General features: G+C 41.0%; 1 protein-coding gene and 2 pseudogenes across 3 annotated transcripts in view; 1 reads left to right on the top strand and 2 right to left on the bottom strand.

Annotated features, from left to right (window-relative positions):
* Positions 1–16798, bottom strand: part of LOC144651190 (5-oxoprolinase-like) — a 197323-nt gene that overhangs the window by 6448 nt on the left and 174077 nt on the right. The window lies entirely within an intron of this gene.
* Positions 1315–6615, bottom strand: LOC144649171 (uncharacterized; annotated as a pseudogene). Its single transcript, XR_013569849.1, has 6 exons — positions 6295–6615; positions 4100–4161; positions 3462–3587; positions 3036–3080; positions 2795–2944; positions 1315–1876 (listed from the first exon to the last, which is right to left on the bottom strand). The product of XR_013569849.1 is annotated as an uncharacterized LOC144649171 (transcript).
* On the top strand, positions 7318–15920 carry LOC144649169 (uncharacterized; annotated as a pseudogene). Its single transcript, XR_013569847.1, has 3 exons — positions 7318–7701; positions 9303–10025; positions 11086–15920. The product of XR_013569847.1 is annotated as an uncharacterized LOC144649169 (transcript).

The raw sequence follows: 16798 nt of genomic DNA, 5'->3' as shown, positions 1-16798 counted from the left end.
CCCTTCGGCCCACTCGGCACTTTACCAGACCTCCCTCGCTCCCGCTCCCGCTCCGCTGTTTTCGTTCGCCACTACCAATCGAAAGCCTGGAACAGGCAAAAATTAAGAAGTGAAGTTTGCCTTTGTCCCTAATGGTTATTTTCATCATAATCATGAAGGAGACAAATAACAGAATAAAAGACCTGTACTGGTATGTGTTGTTCGATACACTAAATGCAAGGTAGCCTGAATTTCAGACATCCCTCTGTGCTCGCCTCCTCGCCAGAAGAGACGTCTGAACACATTTGGCTCTAATGCCGTCCGGTGACGTCACTACACTTTGGTTTTAATTCATGCGGAAAAGTTTCTGTCGAGGCCATGAAATTGTGAAAGAAAAATCGCTTCAATAAAGGATTACAGGGTAACAAATTGTTTGGATAGTAAACTATTGAAGACTTGAGACAAATGAATGAGATTTTAATCGACTACAGGCTATATTCTTCTACGGAACCGATTTAATCTGAACTGATTTGCTTTATCTAGCTATCAAAATATAATATGCAGCGGACAAATACAACACACTTGTGAGTACTTAAATGAATCAATTTAGACGGTTACATAGGCATCAAGAAACGGAATTCAATACAAAAATATCCTTCTTGACCGTGGGCACTGAGTTCAGAAATCACTGGCTCATCGAGGCTGCAGGACATAAGCGTCGAGCGGCTTTGTTGGCAACAAAAGAATAAGCTTACGTATAAATTTGGCAAAACAGTGCATGTCGGAGCGACGAATGCCGCCAACTTAAAACCTACCGGTTTCCATTACTATTCTTCATCCGTAGGTAAACTAATAAAGTAATAAACTCAAGGTAAATGACGAATAAATTCATTTCTGGGAAGGTGAACTCTTTCGAAACTCTTTGCAAACGTTTTCAAATTACAATCCTCGCGCGGTAAAATTCAGTCATAATTTCACATAATTATGCAAAATATTTTTAAATCAACCAATCAGAATCACTACCCGGTTTTCGGGTAGTGACGTCACCGGACGGCATTAGAGCCAAATGTGTTCAGACGTCTCTTCTGGCGAGGAGGCGAGCACAGAGGGATGTCTGAAATTCAGGACAGCTAATTAAAAAGACTAAATAAATTTTATTGCCCAATATTTCGGTTAGACAAAACTAACCTTTTTCAGCCATTGATAAAGTTGAGTTTTGTCTAACCGAAATATTGGGCAATAAAATTTATTAAGCCTTTTTAGCTGTCCGATCAGCCTTGCATTTAGTGTATCTTTTTACTTTATATTGCTGATCCTGATCTAAGCCAAGATCCGGCTTCACTTCGCTGCTGTTTGTACAAATTTTCCTTTCATTATTTTGATCTCTTATGTGTTGTTCGTCTATTTTCAACGAAAACTTATTTTGTGCAAACAGCGCATGTGAGCTCTCGGCCCTCAAAATAGGGTGGACATGTTGAGAAATATCCACAATTTGCCTGAACCAGGTACAATAGTGCACCATTGCGGCTCGCGTGACTTCCAGGAACTGACTCTGCATCCCAATCGACACAAATGAAATCACGAGAAATTGTGTGTCCGTAATGTTCAGTCATTAAGTACCCATGATACTCTTCGGTCCAACCATTAGGACAGTCATCCCTTGCGGGTATCATCAGCTGGGTGCCACGTGACTCGACATAGCAAACGACACAGGGAGCATCATGATTGTGAACATTTTGTTTAAAGGGATTGAATGAGCTCACTTTATACTCTGCGCCATATATGGCTCCAGTGCCTTCGAAATTGTCAGTGTATTTTCCATATTTGGGTTGGTTTGGTAAGCAGATGTGGTTCCCTCCTCCGCCTGGATGATCGTGTCGACCGCTTGCTATGAACCCTGGGTGGCTCATCAGAAGAAAACAAAACGCATGTTAGCAAACTTTTAACTCTCACAGGGTACAAATACATTGCGTGCATGCTCACGGTTCTCGCCAAGCCAACCACTGCCAAATGCGTCAACTTTGTGTTTAACACATTTTTTTTTAACAGAAAACTATCAGCTTTTGACCTCTGCTTCTGCCCTCCAATATGCATGCTTTATGGCCTCATAGTTTGGTTTGTCAGTGCCTTGTTATAACTTTTTCTTACAAAAGAACTGCACATTGCAATTGGAACTTATACAAACAAGGCAATAAATTATCATATGCGAATCAAACCACATTTCTTTCCCCGTTCTCTAAGCAAACGTGAAATCATTAAGTTCCGCATCCTGCGAATTTTCGTTGTTCTTCATTCATCTAGGATCCAAGCAAACATCCCAAGACGGCATTAACATGGGCCCCGGAGGGAAGGCGAAGTCGTGGCAGACCGAAGGAGACTTGGCGAAGAACTGCTGAAAGAGAAAGAGCGGCTTTGGGTTTCGGCTCGTGGAACGAGGCAGTGGTGGCTGCCCGCGACCGTGCAGCATGGCGAAGGAGAATGTCCGGCCCTTTGCCCACTTAGGGCTTATGGCCATAAGTCAAGTAAGTCAAGTCATTCATCTAGGGCCGATGCTGCGTTTCGTTTTCAAATTTATCCGAGTTAATGTGGACGGGACCTTAGTTTTAAATACCGCTACCGATAAACTAAGCTAAATGCAAAGTCAATTGAGATTGGCCCAGTGTCATATAACAAGATTGCAATCCTTGGCGTAAATTCACGGGGGGGGGGGGGGGAAATCTGGCAACAAAAAAGCGCACGACGAATGAATCTTTTAATGCACGCTATCTGAGATGCCCTACTGTGTCACATTCCCCTGGCTAACATATGCACCCACCTGCGTACACAACCTGAGCATTTCCACCGCAGCTTGTCCGGCCCCAGCGCACGTACTTGACACCAGACAGCCCCTGTCCTTCTTGTCCCTTTTGTCCTTTGGCTCCAGTGGGTCCTTGAGTACCAGACTTCCCACTTGGACCAACATCTCCTACAGAATTTAAAATTACTGTTGTTCATATTCCCTGTAATAAAGAAGTAATAAATTGAAGTAATAAATTGTGTCATTAAAAAGAATGTACCTTTTGCTCCAGCAAGCCCTTTTCTACCTTCTCTGCTGTCACGACCTGTGCGAACAGTGGAAAACCCATATCAAAGATGCAAATTCTTTACCTTGCTACCCAAGCATACAATATCATGGAAGGTAAAGTTCAGTTGTCCCACCCCCCAAAAAAAAACACCCCCCCCTAATAAAATTGTATCTAAAACACAACAACAAAAAAAAAATTTTTTTTTTATTTTTTAAACCTAATCTAAAAAATAAAAAAAAATAAAACAAAAAAAAAATTTTTTATAATCCTAAAACAAAAATAAAAAAACTCAGTTAAAACATCTGAACCTTAAATTATCAAAGAAGTTATCTTTGACTAACTACAAAATCAACGTTTTGCAGAAAATAAAACTATCTTTTGACACTTTCCAGATAATGATACTTCTTGCTTTCTAACCTGGTGTTCCTGGTATTCCAGTTGTTCCTGGTATCCCAGTTGTTCCTGGTGTTCCTGGTTGTCCTGGTATCCCTGGTGGTCCCGGGGGTCCCGCGGGACCATCCCTGCCGTCCCGCCCGTCCCGTCCTGTGAAAATTAGTCATTGTGATCAGTGTTTCATCTGATGTAATGTATATGAAATGATTCATTAATCACTTTCAGTGTTTCTTCTATAAATGCAACTGTCCATCTTTGTTTTTTCTGTGTCTACGGCCATAAGCGGGTCACAACGCAAGTATTCCCTTTAACGATGTCTTATAAAACTGGCTAATTGAGTATGGCAAATACGCGTACAGTTCAAAGTTTTGGTCGGTTTTGAAAAAAGCTTAAATGAGCTGCGTCACAGACAACGCATCTTGAAAAGACTGGCAAGGTTTTTCAAGTTCGTTGTTCATGATCCGTTCTAATCTTCGTCAGTTAAAACTACACTCGGTTATTTCGCATTTTTATTATTTCTTTGTTGTTTCTCTACGTTAGAAAACTATTATTTTAAGGTTTCCTTCCATTTGGAAGTAATCACAAAAATGACTTAAACTTTCGTGACATTGCTCCTTTAAGTTGCTACATGAAAACATAATAAAAAGCATTATCTAACGAACCTTTACATGATTCTCTTGTTCGTAACTCTTCTCTAGGAGTGGATTTGTTTTCCCGGTGAGCCCTGAAAAAAATAAAGAAACAGAGCCTCAAACAAATGAACGTCTTGTTGAGAATATTTACAGTATCGATCCAGTAGTAGTTAATGCTTAAATTTTTCAAATTAAAATGCAATTCAAGAAGATACCTTATTATAGGAATATAACGAAGCATTTTAACAACGCGAACAAAATGTACGCGTAATAAAATTAACGCGAATTGTCGCACATTTATGTTAACATGCATTTAATTAACGCGAATTCTCGTGTGGTGTGTGCTTACATGCAGTTAATTAACGCGAATTTGATGCGTAGTAATTTTTATAGCAAACTACGCTATTTTAAAGACAAAACAACAACGTCCAACAACAGAACCTGAGGTTTAATTCTGACAGACAGTTACAGCCTTATGCGCCTCATGGCGCGAAGAGAACTAACTAACTATACACAACAAAGATACTTAAACAGACCAAATAGTGACTAATATTAAATGAATGGATCCAGGGATGGAGTACATCCCGTCCTCGTGCTTTCCGCTGCCTCTGTTATTCCTGCAGCCTTCACGGAGAAGTAGATGTCGTTTAAACATAACTTTTCCGGAAATAAAGGTGTATTAAAATAACAATTGCTGAAAAATAGTGTGCTTTTAATTTACAATGACGTAAATTAAGGTACATGTAATTAACGCGATTTTTTGAAATTCGCGTTAATTACATGTATCGTTAAATTCCTATAATAAGGTAGGTTAAACGAGATAATAACCTGATCTTATTAATTGAAAATCAAAATTCAGGGTCCCAGAAGGGTTAAGGGCTCAAGGGCTCCAGGCGCAACATATCCGGGCTCCAGGGCTCTGGGCTCTGTGAAGAACATTCTCATGCAGGTTCTACGTTCTGGAGCAAAAGGGCTCCAAGTACCAAAATAATGGGGCTCCAGGCTCCACAGCGAAAATGTCAGGGTTCCTGGGCTCCTTTCATCCCCCCTCCCTTGGGACCCTGCAAATTCAATTTATTATCTTATTAACACGGACTTCTGAAGATTGATAAGGACTAAGAATTTTACAAATGAATCAGTAGATCCACTTTTCTTCTTAGCGAGTAACATGCGTCTTAAAGCCTGGTTTTCACTAGCGACGCAAGCACAAGGATAACAGCTCTTAATTCACCGTGAAAACGGCTTCGACGCAAGCAAAAGCACAAACGCATTGAATTTTGATGCTTGTGCTTGTGTTTACGGCAAGCACAATCACAACGGTCGAATTTTTTTCCTTTTCTCGTGCTTGCGTCGCTAGTGAAAACCAGGCTTATGGAAATGTATAAATAGATCACAAGGTTATTGCATCGACTTACAACATTCTTCTTTAATTTTATATTAGGAATTCTTGGGCAGTACTGCCGTCGGGACTAAAAGTACCCTCCCTCTCTCCCCTTACCACTACACACCCTTTAAAAGTGCTGCGCGTTTGTCTCTGATCACCTTCCTTCCAGGCTTCACTTTTGCCCTTGGATTGGTGAAAAAGAAATACAAGTGGAAACGAGGCACAAAAGAGGCAAATTCACGTGATAAGGCACACCCCTCTCTCCTCAGCAGAGGCCTCTTTCGCGTTCCGTTTGGGCTGGGAAATGGGGAGGGATGAAAAGTAAGCGCGCGGAGCCTGGAGAGAATCGAAACGAAAGCGCGCGGGGACACTGGGAAGGGAAAAGGAAAGGCTTCGCTCCCCCCCCCCCCTCTCCTCCTTTTTTTTTTTTTTTTTTTTTTTCCTCTTTTCCCCCCCCTCCCTCCCCCCCTTCTTCCCCTTCCCCCCCTAAAGGAGTGTGCAGGAGAGAGGGCACACCCTGTGATTATTAGCTCCTACGTCCTGCACATCTGGTTACATTTTGATCATCGAGGGTAACAAAGAATATCGCAACCTATGCTACTTAGCGATAACATTACTAATAAGCTCAAATACTTAAAGAACCCGAAAGAACCTCTTTTTGTTGACATGAAACGAATGTATTTCCATTTAAGATGGCACCTATCCAATATAATTAAACTCGCTTTCGTTAATCAGGATGACCGTCATGAATGGCACAAAAGGGTAGGTTATTAATCTTCTGTGCATGATGTCAGTGTAAGATAAACAGGAAGGTAGCCTGAAAAGATTAAAGGAATCTCACCTGAATTCTAGAACTTTCAGTCGTTTCTCGAGGCTTTCAAGACTCAAAGCCACTCTCTTCTTCCTCACAAGCAAAGCTTTTGCATCAATCCGTTCACCTGTATCACTATAGAGTTGACTTGCAGAAAAGAACTTCTTTAGCGTCTCCTCTGTAATCATTTTGGCATCCATTGCAGCCAATCTCTGTTTCATTTGTTGTTGTTCAAAAAACAAGAAGGCGTTGCACGACACGAGAAAAACAACCACTGCTGCATATAACATGCAACGGAGAATCTCCGAGAAGCGGTCTTTTTGTCTTTTGTTCTTTTACCTCTCGCTCCATGATGAATACTGAAACTGGCCTCGACAGAGATTTCGCTGGTGATGTTTGAGCCTTATTTTGCCTCGACTGAAAATGATTAATAATGCCCGTGTCGTTTTGTATGAAATGTCATAATAGAGAGAATCTGGCGTACATCCAGATGAACGTGGAGATAAGAGTATGACAAGATGAACGAAAACAGTTTAAGATTACAATGGAACAGTTTGCGCAAGAGGATATTCTAATCTTGTTTTCTCAATTTTCTGGTGTTAGTTATTCTGTAGTACTTTTATAAAGCTACGACGGCTCGGCTCGACGTAGGCTCGATGTAGCAATGATCTCATCAATTTTGGTAATATAAAGTCGGCACAATTTTCAAATCTGGTCATTCTGTGATATGCAAGATAGGACTTGATCATGATCATTGATGGCTAGAATCCAACACCTGATCACGAACTGAGGTAAACAAAGATCTCGTGTTTCTAAATCCGATTGTTAATCCCCAAATTTTCCATTTTCATTTCAATACCAGACAGGTCAAATCACAGGGAGCCAGATGATAAACCAGATTACTTTCAAGGCTGGTACAACGGTAGGAGGGCAGGATTTATGTAGCCAATAAATCTTTCCCTCCTGCCGTTGTACCAACCTTGCAATCAATCTAATTTTGTTAACACTTAGAGTGACGTCTGGTACGAGTATTTCATAAACAAGAGATTCTGCAACAGACAAGCCAAGATGTTTTATTCTTCGTTGCGTGGTCCCCTACATCAAAAAAGGTTTTTGTATGTTTTTCTTTTTCAGAAGATAAGCCTTATAATAAAAGCCATATAATTAAATCTTTCCAATTAAATCTGGCCCCAGGCCAGAGCCACTAATCTTCTCGTGCACAGGCTTCGTAGGCTAAGAAGGACAAGCGGCCCAATGGACGAGAATGCAGTCGTTCGGTCACCTTTGTAATAAGTGTGACGTCATCTGGCGCACCCAAAATATTCTTTGTGTGTACAACTGATATCTTGCTGTCTGTCTGTCTGTGATCATTGTATTATGCATAACTGCTGCGATGATGGTGGACTCAGCCTTGACAAAGTGATTTGGAGATAAAAGGTCTGTAGTTTCAGTTTGTTCGGCTACCTTAAAGTCAGTCAAGTCCCCAGCGTGTAATTTATGTTTGTAAAAAACCAAGAACTGCAAGAAATCCGAAATATAAGCTTACTTCTATAGTGTATCAATTTAACTGTTTCGCTAATTGACTCACTAGCGAAATCGCAACTGCGGGGCCGGGTTTGACGACAGTGGAAAAAAAAATAATATGCGAGTTAGACGCTCCCTTTAATACAACGAATTATTAAGATACAATGATTGCTCTTTCATTTCGGTAAAAAAGCAAACGTAATTATTTTCAACAGTTTTGAGTAATCAGTACAGTTTGGCGGTTGGCGCTTGTTCTTCCACCCATGACCAATTTTTTGACGAAAATTTGCAATTGACAGGCCAAACAGAAAATGTTTTCAAGAACAAAGAGTTTCATTTAGTTAGAATCCCTGTTGGTCTCATTTTGCTGTGTTTTTGAAGTCAAATGTCCGAGATTAAAGTTTTCTATTAGTTATGTTTTTTTACGGTTTGTAATTTATGTCTAATTATGTAACGTTTTTTTGGTAATACATTAATTTACTGTGTGGCGGGAAATTAAAGCGGAAACTTCGATTTTTTATACCGCTTTAGTTTTTAATGTCTAGCCATGTGTGAAAAGAAATCAGTGTACTGATGGAATCAGTAAACTGACCTAAACTGGCTAATTCGCTAGCTATTTCAAGCCAAAGCGTTACCGAATCTTTAAATTCGCCTGGACTCTATTTCATTACAACTCGCTTTATGCAATTAATCTTCAAATACTGGCCAAGTTCACCACGTGGTTCAAGGCTATTTTTAATGCATTTGGCTCGATAAACAATGGTAAACAATAGAGTTTCCGAGAATTTTGACAGTGTTTTATTTCGGAGAATAAATTTTTAAGACGTAAACAAAGGCATTAAAGGGCCTTCTGTAACAAAATATTCAAATATTTGGATATTATTAAAGAGAATATAACATCACCACATGTTCTGGGGAAACGGCGAGCGTTTTATTACCTTATTGCTGTTGGTTCAAAACTCAGTTTTCTTCGATTTTCAAAAACATTCATCAGAAAAATTGAAAACAATTGGGCAGAATAATACAAAGGACTTTTTTCTGCCCAATCAGGAGGCAGCATTCAGAGAGCTGTTTGGAACTGATGTTAGACCATGTTAGACTCTTTTTCCCCCAGGGCCACCTTTCTTTCGCTCCAACTTTTCTTCGCCGAATTCTTGTCCGAAATTTTTCATGAGATTTTTCTGGTCATTCTCAAAAAACGCTTTTTTTTTCCGAGGTCAGGATGACGCATATGCCTATTATGCGGTACACCTCGGGTCATACTCTCCAGATGTTCATCACAACCTCGACTGTCAAGTATTTCAACCAAAAGCCTAGCCTAGGCGAGTTCAAATCTTGTGAGATTTTTTTTTCCTGTTTTGACGTACATTGCCACGATTTTGGTAAGTTGCAACGTTCCAAAAAAAATAAAGTACTCATAAAAGGAAAGAACGCTTGCGTTCGGGTGCCTGATACAAAAACAACGCGAGAATTTCAATGTATGCTAATTATTCAAACTGCGTTTCAAATTTTAGGTTGACTGGAAAACAACACTGGTCTGCTATAAACAATGGCTTCTGGTCCACCGTTAGTGGCATCCACTAAGAAAACAACCAACTTTGCTAGATTGTGTCGTGTGTTGGTTGACGTTGGTTCCCAAGCTTTGAGGGATACATTCGACAGCATCTACGCACCAGCAAATCTTCAACTGGTTTTAACGCGAAGTAAGCCCGTCATACAGTCACTTAGGATGAAGAGAATCGTTAATCCAATACAGTGGAGTAAACTATATCCTGTCACTCCCGCTTCTGTTTCCTCTGCAAGTTTTGACATCACTTTAACAGTAGTCCTGCTGAGGAACATCTGCGGATTAACTCCTCCAGTGACTGGCTGGGACACACTTCCTTCTCCTGGAGACACGAGTCGCGAGGCTGACATTGCCCGCGTCAAGTATTTTAGGAACACCATTTATGGACATGCCGAGCAAGCGTCTGTCGATGATGTAACCTTCAACCAATATTGGCAAGACATCCGGGACACACTGGTGCGTTTAGGAGGAGTACAGTATGGAGTAGCTATTGATACACTCGAGACCGAATGCATGGACCCAGATGTGGAAGATCATTATAAAGAGCTTCTCAAGCAGTGGAAGATGGACGACGACAACATGAAAGATAAGTTGTCAGAAGTGGAAACTGAACTCGAGAAGGTCAAGAAACAGGTTGATGATTTGACTGCAATAGTCGCTCCAAAGAAAGGTTAGTTTGTCATATTCCGTTTCGGGATCAACTGGCTAGCCTGTTAACAGGCTCCCCAGTGGGGCATAGGGCGAAAAGAAATTGGCGAGCGACGCGATCCGAGAACGGCGACGCCCCTCACCAAGCGATTCGAGAATGGCGATATAATTTAATTTCTCGAAGATACTTACGTTAGATAATTCGAGTATAAATAAAGATTTATATGTATATTATGCTTGGCTCCCTTCTTTCCCCAATTTTTTCGCCCTATGCCCCACTAGGAAGGCTGTTCACAAGCTACAAAATTGCATGGCTTACTATTTGCACAAGACCCTCGCCCTTGGGGGGGGGGGGTACTCGACATAATCTCGGGTAGGCAGGTGCAGCCCGGCCTCCTAAACCCTGACTCTGTTCAAGACACGAGCCTCTGATTTTCCAACCCTGTTTAAGACAGAATGCCTACTTTTGATACCCCGTCTAAGACATAAACAGGGACGGCGGAGCGTTTTCCGGTGGGGGGCTGCTGGACTTGGGGGGCGGCTCTTCTCTGTCTTTTCGGGCCCCCCCCCCCCCCCTGATACAAGTACCCACTGGCTTAATTTGTAGAAGTCGTGAATTAAGCTAAGTATCAATGCCAAAATCAATGTAAGTCAGTAATACGGAAGAATTTTTTTAAAATTCGGCTTGTCGCTAAGTTTGTATAAATTTACACCTCTGCAGGCATATAAGCCTATCCTGTTTGACATTGGTCCATGTAAAGATACCCCGTTTAAGACAAAAGGGGTAAAATATATACCCCGTTCAAGACAAAAAAGGCTGAAAACCATACCCTATCGGGCTGCACGTCCCCATTAAGCCCTTATAAGGGAGTACCCCTCCCCCCACGACCCTCGCAAAGCTGTTTGTTTACTAGGAAAACCGCGATGGACGTACCAAAGAAATTTAGCAACACAGGTTTTGTTTTCTCAGTGTTGTTATTGCCGAAACCATTTGCCAGTGATTATTTACTTATATTATTTATGAGTGTGTGCAGCTGTCGGACGGTGATTTGACAGATCATTCTATTTCTTTTCGTTTTTAGATATTAAGTACTTTCCTACCGAAGTCGTACAAAAGATTCGCCAAGGTTACATGAATAATGTGGACCACCTGCGTTCCCCTGCATGGTGCAAGGAGTTTAACTTTCATCTAGAGAGTCTTTTCACCAAGCTAAGGATCGTTAAAAAGACAGGGGCAAAACCCACCAAGAAAACCATACATTTGACAGATGTCTTCAACGCACACAAGTCTGGTCAAAAACCAAGGACTGTGCTAATAGAGGGAAAACCTGGCATAGGAAAGACAACCTACTGTCAAAAACTTGCCTACGACTGGGCTAGAAGGCAAGAAGAATTACAGAGATCTCTTCCTCAAGTACAGGTCCTCCTGTCACTGCAATGTCGAGATATTTCACTGGACATTTGGAAAGCAATCGATGCTCAACTTCTTCCTGAAGATGTTGACGAGCAAGCTAAGGAAATGTTCTTCAAGTTTATCCGAGAAAATCAGTCCAAAATTTTGCTGATACTCGATGGAGTCGATGACATGCCCCCAGAAAAGCTGCAGTTGGTTTCCCAACTGGTTTCAAGTGAATTGCCACAATGCCACTTTCTGCTTACCGCCGACCAAGCGACGGCAGCGAAAATGAGAGAGTACTGTTACACTTGGTTGGAAATAGTGGGATTCACTGAACAAGACGCAAAGACGTTCATTTCCAGGTACTTTGAAGACCAAAAACATTTGGCTGAGAAGCTAACTGAGGTGCTTGACAAGTTTGACAGCTTGCGGAAAGAAGTGGTTCCCGGAAATCCTGTATACACAGCACTCCTCTGCCTTCTTTGCAAAGACCTGAATGGCGTTTTCCCTAGAAGCAGTACCCAGCTGTACACAGAGATTGTACGTTGCGCCTTGAGAAGATTTCAAGGCATAAAGGGCAAGTCGAGCAGCAGTAAAGATCCCATTGAGGTTTACAAAGACCAACTGGCGCATCTGGGGCTCATAGCTTTTAACTACCAGCGTAAAGGAGACGCAGAATTTGAGGAGAACGAAGTGTCTGCTAACATAGGAGACTTACCCGAGTTCGGGTTCATATCAGCCCAGACTGCAGCAAGTACAAGAAGGCCGCGCTTGTGGTATGGGTTTGAGCAGTTCTTTGCAGGCTTCTTTCTCGCCTCTCAAATCCTCAGCGACGAGATCGACTTGAACTCCATAATCGCTGATCAAAGTTATTTCAACAAACCTGCGCTGAAGCAAGTGTTTTTGTACATGAGTGGAATTCTTAGCTTGCTATCCGAAGAAAAAGCTTTGGATCTTGTCAAGGGCTTCTGCTCACGTATAAATTCACTGCGACTTGGAAATGCTGAAGAAATCAAGGAGCTCCAGGGACTTTTGCTGCTCTCTTCAGAATGTAGAAAATATGATAGTGACTCTAACGATAAGTTTAATTCCAAACTAACTGAAACATTAGGTTCCTCCCTTGAACTTGAAACATTTACTCTAGGAAGCCTTTTCGGTCATAATTATAAAGATCTGCTGAAATCAAACGTATTCAAGAGCTCATGGTACAAAGGCAATGTTTGCCGCTGCTCTTGCCCGCTTATCCAAGGTCTTGCAGGGCCTTTTTTCGAAGCCCTTAAATCCAATACCACACTGAGTACTTTGCTTTTGGGCTACAACGAGATCGAACTTTCGGGAGTGAAAGCTCTATCTGGCGCTCTGAAGGTCAACAGCACTCTGACCAATTTGGATCTAAGTGGAAACAAGATTGGTTCACCTGGTGCCGAAGCTCTCTCTGATGCACTTCAAATCAACACCACCTTGACCAGCTTAGATTTAAGTAAAAACGAGATTAGTGCAGCAGGAATCCAGTCTCTTTCTGAGGCTCTAAAAAGCAATGCTGCTCTGACTACTTTGAATTTGTGCGCAAACACGATTGGTGAACCAAGGGAAGAAAGTCGCTCTCGTCCACGGGAGATATCAATAATCCCTTGCATACATTGAATGTCAACATCGCTCGTTCTATTCCTGAGGCTCTGAAAAGGCTTGACGAATTTTCTAAGATGGATGAAACTAAGAGCGACTATGGTCTATTTTCTCTCTCTGAGTGTCTGAAAGTAAACACCACCCTGACAAACTTGAATTTGGCAGAGAACAAGATTGATAATGTTGGCGCCTATTATCTCTCAGAATGCCTTAAAACTAATACCAGTTTGACAACTTTGAATTTAAATAGGAATGGTATTCGGTCTCCTCGGTGCTAAATCTATCTCTTTGTCTCTTGAAATGAATAGTACTCTGACTTCTTTAAATGCCAGTGCCAACGGTTTCGGTGCCGAAGGTGCCCATGCTCTTTCTGATGCCCTTCAAGTCAATGCCAGGTTGACAAAATTAGATTTAAGTGATAATGGAATTGGTGACGCTGGTGCCCAGAACATCTCTAAATCCCTTGCTCGCAACAACACCCTGACTACTTTAGTTGCAAGTCGTAATGCGATTGGTGCGACTGGTACTCAGCACATTTGTGACGCTCTTGCTGCCAACCACACCCTAACATCTCTAGATATAGGTAATAATAAGATTGGTGGTGCAGGTGCACTCTTCCTCTCTGAGGCCCTTCAGAGCAATAACACTTTAACTGACCTGAATCTGGCATTCACCGCAGTTGATGAGCGTGGTGCTGCCTGTCTCTTCGATGCCCTTATAGGCAATACCACCTTGTCCAGCCTGGATCTTACTCCTACCTTTACCTCCTGGGATGGCATTGAGAAAAAAAATTGTTATTCACTTAAATAGACGTGTTCCTTTGTGTCAGTTGTCTGAGGCCCTTATGGTGAACGCTACCTTGACTAGTTTGAAACTGAGTCGAAATCCTTTTTCGCCTTCTGATGTTCAAGGTTTCTTTGAAGCCCTAAGGGTTAATAAAACCCTAAAGGAACTCGAATTGGAGAGAATGGACCCCGATTTCAATCTTCCACTAGGGGTCCTTACTAGCACTACAGCCTTAACTCATTTGAAATTGAGTTCCAACCATCTAACTGACTTGCGTTTCCTCTTTGAAGACCTAACAGTTAATTCCCAGAACTCCAACTTGGCTCGTTTGGAGCTGGAAAATGTTACGATCGGAGAAGGTAAACGCAAGATCGGAGATTCCGACTGTCAGTTCATCTCCGAGACTCTGAAAGTAAATACCACTTTGACAGATTTGGATTTGAGCTGCAACAGCGTCGGTGATATTGGAATCCAGTGTATCTCTGAGGCTCTGAAGGTCAATACGACCTTAAAATATTTGAATTTGTCTGGTCTGCCCCGTGAAACCGATCTCCGATCTCTCTGGGATGCTCTCAAAGTTAATTCCACTGTCTTTGTATTGTTGTAACTTCTATCAATTCCTCTGAACATGAGATTGTAAATTTAAAGAGACATCAGTTAGCTAAGGGGTGTTTGTGTATACGTAATTAACATTAGTAAGCTATAATATTGACCGCGCGGTCTTCGACAAATACTTTATACAGCAACAACAGCCAAATTTCGAACAAATCGCGTTGAATCGGTGTTAAAATAAAATTAGAGCAAAACCTTTCTTAGAGATAGAAAACATAATTATTAGGCAGCAACAAAACGATATCGAGTCACATGTAAACGGTATAACATTTTTAACCAAAAAACTGCCATTTATTATATTTTGATTTTTAGTCCGTAATACTAAGATTCCAGTAATAGTTGTGTTACTAGAATAACTTTATCAAGTAAAGGTTCAATACACTTTGTTTTTACTCAGTAGAAGTTGAACTTCTGCTTTTTCTAGGACAAGTATTAAGTGATATTCCAATATTTATAAAACAGATCTTATTTAGGAACGTATCTGTATACACTGGTATATGGTAGGAATTGGGAGTTTGAATTTACTGTGTCATAATATTATCAATCAGATTAAGGTAAAAATAAAACAATTGAGCCGGATACAAAACTAATTCTTGTAATTGGATTATTCCATTGTTTGTACTTTGAACTGAGCGAGTTTTTTAACTGATAAAGAAACCAGATTGCAATTGGATTGTGACGATACTAAGCACGTTTAAGACATTTAAATGATTTCCACTGTAATGGGAAAGTTAGCCATATACTTTCAGTAGCAGTTTAAGCAGTAGTTTGTAGTTTTAGTTGGTTAGAGCTCGATCATACTAAGGTGCTGTAGTAAATTCAGTTGTAATGTTTACTTCAATGTCCTGCAGCTGATTTTTTACATTTTAAGTAAGTAAGTAAGTAAGTAAGTAAGTAAGTAAGTAAGTAAGTAAGTAAGTAAGTAAGTAAGTAAGTAAGTAAGTAAGTAAGTACGTAAGTAATTAAGTAAGTAAGTACGTAAGTAAGTAAGTCTTATTTTATGAGGGTGATACCTCAGTATTCAACAAGTACCGTTGAGTTGTAAGTTTATTCAATAAGCTTTTTACGAAACCTAGATTTGAAGTTTTTGTTACTGATACTCCGTGCTGTGGATATGTTTGTAGCGTTAGTCTTGTGATTTCCGACACTGACTGACTTACAAGGGTTAAGACTTATCTAATCCTAGTACCTCAGCCCCGCACTTAACCATGGCCAAGATTCTTTAGCATTAAGGCCCCCTATGTAGGATGTTAGTCTTTCGCAAATGACTTGCTCGTGGCGGCAGAAAATCTAAGTGAAGTATAGCCGAACGTAATTAGTGTTTAAGATGTACGCTGTCTAGACGAGATCAAACTCTACAAACATATCTACAGTCAGCATGTTTCATAATACATTGAAAGATTAGCCCTAAGGATAAGTTAGTTGATGCTTAGATTAGCGTCCTTATTAGGCTGTATCCAGAGACATTGTAACGTAAATAAAAAATGAAATAGTGAGAAGGTCTGCTTTAAGTTGTCTATAACCAAATCTGTAGTGTGGTATAACCATTTTGCAAATACAGCCATAGCTTCCTTAGGGCTGGTTCTTATATAAATATAATAATTGCCCCAATCGTTTCTATCGCCTCTGTCACTTCAAAAAGGTATCTTGCGATCGGGGCGATTATATGAGACTGCATTATACAGAAGACGTCTGCGGCGATTGGGTCTATTACGATAGCTTGGATCGCCAATGTTCTATCCTTCTAACTCCTGTTTCCCTTCTTCACCGTAAAACTGCAATAATTGAGAAGATAGGAGGTCACGAGTTTTGCTCTTTCATTGAAGGCTGCCATTGTGTTGGATCTAGGACTAAAATGATTGTTTTTCGTAGGTCTTCGCTCATACCAGGCGATCGGAACGTAATATGAGAACCCAGGGCCGAGGATTTTTTTCTGCGGGGCAAACTCCGCTAAACTCCGCTGCGTGGGCAAACTCCAACCGAAATACAGATCGCAATTGCCGAAGAGAAACTGGAAACCAAATGGGAAAACCTGAAAGCCATGTTGGAGACCAAATCTGAGGGGGGGGTTTTTTTTTTTTCCGCTGTCCCCAAATTTTTGTTTAAATTTTTTTTTCCTTTCCCCCAGGCAATTTTTTCCCCTATTCCTTTTGTCCCCTCTGTTTGGCGCTCCCGTCGTTTGATCCGGGATCCCGGGTCCATGATCCCGATTCCGAGGTTGTAATCCCATATACCTTGTTACGACCCTGTGATAACCGCTAGATTTGTTTAATTTTTTTTTTTTTGCTGAAACCGAAAACCAAAAGCTCAAAAAAGGACTGAAAGTGCTATCCGAAAAAAACCATGGATTTTTGGTGCAAAAGACCGTAAAACCG

The sequence above is a fragment of the Oculina patagonica genome, chromosome 4 (genome assembly GCF_052425735.1).
Source record: "Oculina patagonica isolate OP01 chromosome 4, crgOcupat, whole genome shotgun sequence".
Lineage (NCBI taxonomy): Eukaryota > Metazoa > Cnidaria > Anthozoa > Scleractinia > Oculinidae > Oculina > Oculina patagonica.
This window is presented reverse-complemented; position numbering and strand designations above follow the sequence as displayed.